Source organism: Triplophysa dalaica, chromosome 2, assembly GCF_015846415.1.
Source record: "Triplophysa dalaica isolate WHDGS20190420 chromosome 2, ASM1584641v1, whole genome shotgun sequence".
NCBI classification, from domain to species: Eukaryota; Metazoa; Chordata; class Actinopteri; order Cypriniformes; family Nemacheilidae; genus Triplophysa; species Triplophysa dalaica.
This window is the reverse complement of record NC_079543.1, coordinates 509,001-515,000: the sequence shown is the minus strand read 5'-3', so window position 1 is coordinate 515,000 and position 6,000 is coordinate 509,001. Positions and strand designations below refer to the sequence as shown.

General features: G+C 40.0%; 1 protein-coding gene across 2 annotated transcripts in view; it reads right to left on the bottom strand.

Moving 5' to 3' along the window:
• The window catches only part of col5a3b (collagen, type V, alpha 3b), a 52,088-nt gene that overhangs the window by 1,374 nt on the left and 44,714 nt on the right, over positions 1-6,000 (bottom strand). The window lies entirely within an intron of this gene.

The following is a 6,000-nucleotide window of genomic DNA, read 5'->3' as shown; positions in this document are numbered from 1 at the left end:
GAGTGAGAAGGCGAGAGTGAGAGAGAGAGTGAGTGAGTGTGTGTGTGAGAGAGAGAGAGAGATAGAGTAAGTGAGTGAGTGAGTGAGTGAGTGAGTGAGTGAGAGAGAGTGAGAGAGAGAGAGAGAGAGAGAGAGAGAGGGAGAGAGAGTGAGTGAGTGAGTGAGAGAGAGTGAGAGAGAGAGAGAGTGAGAGAGAGAGTGAGTGAGTGAGAGGACTGTATCCTCTAATCATTAAAATACAAAAAAGAGCTTTAAAATTCTACACACACCTTAAGAACAGCGACACAGACACACTCCATCACAAAGCCTTAAGTCATCAAGAGCTGAGCCCAGAGAGAAACCCCTTCATCCAACTGATCTCACAACTAACTCTACAACCCCAAACATGCCCAAGTCAACCCCAAACCCCAGCCAGACTAAACCAAATGATGAAAAGACAAAAAGAGAAATATCTCCAACACTGGACAGAAGCAACAGCTCAGCAAAGTAAAGTGGAATGCTATCTGTCACTAAAGAGAGAATATAAAGTGTCAGAATAGCTCACAAGCGTATCAGACCCTAAACTAAGAAAAGTGTTGAGCATGTACAGACTCAGTGATCACCAGCTCACTGTAGAGACGGGCAGACACAGACACACATGGACACCGAGAGAAGAGCGACTGTGTCCACACTGCACACACAATCAAGTGGAAACAGAGCTGCACTTTCTCCTCTCCTGTCCCAACTACACACACATCAGAGAAACATTCTTCCCCCAGTTTACAAACTTACACAAAGACTTTGACCAGTTTCAACAAAAGGACAAGATCTCATACATACTGGGAGAAAAGTCAAGAAGCTCAAACCTGCTGCAAGATATGTCAAGTCCTGCCACGACCAAAGAACAACCAGCACAACACAACACAACACTGACAGGACAACACACACAAACTGACACTATCACCCTCATTGAGAACTTTAATTAAAACTCTTTTTCTGTTTATATTGAGATGTTTATATATATAGATTTTTACTTATAGACTTTTAATTTTATTCTATCTTATTTCTGCATGTTTATATTTAATCTTGTGCTTTGGCAATGTAAATTTTCTTTTATCATGCCAATAAAGCTCCTTTGAATCTTGAATCTTGAATCTTGAGAGAGAGAGAGAGAGAGAGAGTGAGTGAGAGAGAGTGAGAGAGAGAGAGAGAGAGTGAGAGAGAGAGAGAGAGAGAAGGAGTGAGAGAGAGAGTGAGTGAGTGTGTGTGTGAGAGAGAGAGAGAGAGGGAGAGAGAAAGAGAGAGAGAGAGAGAGTCATGCTTTACTTCAGCTCTTAGGGGTTTCACCTCTAAACTGAACCAAACCCGACAAAGCCCACATTAAATTGAAGATAAAAGAAGAAACTCAGAAGAAAACTGAAGATCAAATTTTTTAAACACTTTCTTTAAATCAATTTTGAATAAGAACAGCAGGAGAGTATTAACAGAGCAACACAGCACATTTCAACCGGAAATGAACTTCAATCAACAAACAGGCAAGATAAAGTTTTCTTCATGTCTATGACTTTCATAATTACAAAAGAAGAAATACGACAAAGAGACATAAATATTTAACTAGAGCTAAATTAGCAACGAGAGTGAGAGTTAAAGATGGAGAGAACAGAGACAGCAGCAGGAGAACTCCTCCCCCCCAACACATCACATATCCACTGAGAGTCAAGAGTGCCAAAGACAAGAAAACATTTAAACACCACCTGCTCAAGACTAACCCTGAGACTCTAATGGCTGATTACTTTCACAAAGGAGACGAATCTAAAATCACAAATCTGCTGCTCTACACGGAACACTGCAGTGTTTGGCACACAGTCATCTGCAAATATTACACGAATGTTAGAAAACACGGCATCTGTAATGGGAGACAAATTCAAATTCATGAGGAAGAAGAAGAAGACTCCAGCAAAGCATTTATGACCGTAAACATTTACCACAACGGGACCATAATGTTTCAAGGGAATGAAGCATGTCTCAAGTCTGTTCAGGAGAACTTTAACAGTCTGAAAGCGCTGGTAGAGACTGAGAAACAGGCAAAGACAGAAGACAGCCATGCTGAGACCAAGAGCTCAGGGGCGGAGCTAGAGGAGGAGGAGGAGCTTATCTTGGACTGTGACACACAGCTGGAGGAGTCTGTCACTCAGATACGGAACAGTCTTTCCCTACAGGAGGTGGAACTGGTGGAACTCAGAGAACTAATGCTATCACACACAACATCAAATGAGACCATGAAAAATCGAGAAAACCAACTTCATCAGATGAAAAAAGAATTTAAAGCGAGTGTTGAAGAGCTGAGAGGAGAAATTAAAGGATTGCAACAGGAAAGAGAAACAATAAACAGAGAGCTAAAAAGTGTCAGAGAGGAGCTGACTCTCAGAGAAATACAAAGCCTGAAAAAACAGACCTCCATTCACAAGTCCTCCATACAATCCAACTTAAATAACACTGAGCCATCAACACATCCACTTCTGACACCTCCTGAGACAAACACGCCAACAACACAGACTGATGCCTCTGAACAAACCCAGGATCAAGAGAACACATTGGCAGAAATAGTCATTTTAATGGACTCAAACGGCAAGTTCATCAATGAAAAACAACTCTTTCCAAACCACAAAACCATAAAACTCTGGTGCCCAAACACAGACAGTGTACTTCAGCACCTTGACAAAGAAAAACTGGGTGACCCCAGTCACATCATTATACATGTGGGAACGAATGACCTGCGGACACAACAGGAGCGAGTGGCACAGTCGGTTAAGAACGTGGCAATTAAAGCAACACAGACGTTCCCAACATCAAAAATAATCATCTCCACCATACTGACCAGAACTGATTTCCACCTGCGCACAATACAGAGAGTCAACACAGACATCTCACGTGGATGTGCCGGAATACCAAACGTTCACCTTGTACATCATTCTACATTGAACATTGACAATCTTCACGACGACGTCCACTTCCGTAAAGACTGTGTCAATGTGTTTGCCAAAAATCTCAAAGATGTTGCACTTGGCAGAACCCCTGGCAGTCCCAGCAACAAAGAATCCAACAATCCTCAGCAAAAGAGACGCTTCCTCCACACATCACCACACGAGGTCTTCTCCCCAAATCCAGATGAACGCTATCACGCAGTGCCCTGGAGACTTCATCAACAGCATCCTATGTCTCAAAACTGTCACCCTGTCCCCCTGTACCCACATCCTGAACAACAGCAACCACGTTTTCGACCTTTACACCCGCATCACCCTGTCCCCCATCACCGACAGCAACACCTTGTGCCTCCACATCAGCAGCGGAGAAAAGAGCCACTACTGAGAAACGCCCCGAGGACGGAGCAGATGTCCATTCCACAACACATCCCACACAGATCAGAACGGCCGGAGCAACTTAACTACGCTGCAGCCTTAAAAGGCCAAAAGGACACCGAAAGCACCAATCTAAGAGAGATTAAAGACATGCTGAACTTAATCTGTACGCGGCTGATGGACAAGTAGTGAGTAGCAAATAACAAAATGATTTGAATTACAATAATATCAATACAGTATTAACAGTATGCTAAAAGTAGCCTTTATGTATACTTACATGATTAACATTGATATTCAATGGGTTTAAATCGGGTTGGTTCTATTATAGAGGAATGTTAAGATTGTTAAAATTGTTTGTAAACACATGAAACCTCTGACAATAACACTGTGGAACATTCAGGGAATACATTCATCCAGTTTGGGATGTAAAACCAAAACCCTGGACTTTAAGAAAAGTGTTTTAGACACAGACATAATAATATTGCAAGAAACATGGCGCAGAACTGATGAGGTCACTTTTTGTCCCCCAGGTTATCGTGAAATATCACTATCATCTCAAAAACATGAAAAAGTTACACGTGGGAGAGATTCAGGCGGAACAATCATTTGGCACAAGCTTGAAATTGATAAATACATCCAACTTATAAAAAAAGAAGAATCACATGTCTGGCTGGAAATCAAAACTACAAAAGATATATATTTATGTGCCCTTTATATTCCTCCCTCTGAATCTCCCTATTATAATGAAAACATCTTTGAAACCCTCCACAGTCAAATTAACCATTTCCAGGCCCTAGGAAGTGTGTTGGTATGTGGGGATCTCAATGCAAGAACAGGATCCTTACCCGATTACACCACTGATAATGGTAATAATTATATATTTGGACAAAGCTTTCAACAAATCAGTGTACATTTATCAAGAAATAACTTTGATACACAAGTCAATAAAAATGGAAAACTTTTAATTGAGCTCTGCAGAAGTCTGGGTATATACATCATCAATGGCAGAGTGAGAGGAGATTCTCTAGGACGATACACATACGGTTCCTCTCATGGTTGCTCTACAGTTGACTACATGATCACAGATTTAGATCTGTTCTCTTTCAAAGCATTCATTGTCAAACCACTAACACCGCTCTCAGACCACAGCCAAACTATTCTATATCTAAAAAGGGAAGAAAACACAAACATACATCCACAACCTGAACCCAGTAAGCTATATAACCTTAAAAAGAATTATAGATGGTCTCAAAACAGCACTGAACAGTACCTGACCGCAAATGACCACCCTCAAGTACATTTACTCTTAGATAACTTCACAGAAAAAACATATTCTCCTAATGCTGATGGTGTCAATACGGCGGTAGAAAACATAAATGACATATTTGATTGTTTAGCAACAATATCCAACCATAAAATCACCAAAAAACCTCTTGAGAAAAAACGAGAAGACTGGTTTGATTCGGAATGTAAAAGAATACGAAAAAATTTAAGACATCTTGCGAATCAAAAGCACAGACAACCAGACAGTGCACAGTTACGTCTCCGTTATGGCGAGGAACTAAAGAAATATAAAAATACACTCAGAAGAAAGAAAGAATGATACATCCAAAATCAGCTTAAAACAATTGAAGAATCTATCCGTTCAAACAGTTTTTGGGACAACTGGAATCTCTTGAATAAAAAGAACCATGAGCCAATAACTATTCAAAACGGAGACACCTGGAAAAATCACCTCGAACAACTTTATTGTAAAATAAACATGAATACAGAACAAACACAGATATATGAAAAACTAAACCAGATGGAAACCATAATTGGCAAATACCAAAATAGACCACTAGACTACCCAATCACTGAAAAAGAGCTCACTGATAAAATGGAGAAGCTGACAGCAAAAAAGTCAAGTGGACTAGATGGCATCCTTAATGAAATGATTAGAAATATAAGTCACAAATTCAAACAGGCCATACTGAAACTATTTAACCTGATTTTAAATGTTGGATATTTCCCAGACATATGGAATAAAGGACTCATAACGCCCATTTTTAAGAGTGGTGAAAAATCAGATCCAAATAATTACAGAGGGATCTGTGTGAGCAGTAATCTGGGGAAAATGTTCTGCAGCATCCTTAATACAAGACTCATACACTTCCTTACAGAACATAACGTCATAAACAAAAGTCAGATCGGTTTTTTACCAAATTATAGAACCTCAGACCATATCTTCACACTACAAACCCTGATCGATAAATACATTAATCAAAAAAAGACAAAAATATTTGCTTGCTTTGTAGACTTCCAAAAAGCCTTTGATTCAATTTGGCACGAAGGTCTGCTGTCTAAACTTCTAGAATCAAGCATTGGGGGTAATGTATACAACATTATTAAAACTATGTATCAAAACAATAAATGTGCAATCAAAATTGGGAATAAACAAACAGATTTTTTTCCTCAAGGAAGGGGGGTGAGACAGGGATGTCCACTATCACCGACCCTCTACAATATCTACATTAATGAATTGGCAAAACTCCTAGAACAAAACGCAGCACCTGGTCTCACTCTACATGACTCAGACATAAAGTTTCTGATGTTCGCGGATGATCTGGTCCTTCTATCTCCAACTCAAGAGGGTCTACAGCAAAGCCTAGACACTTTACAT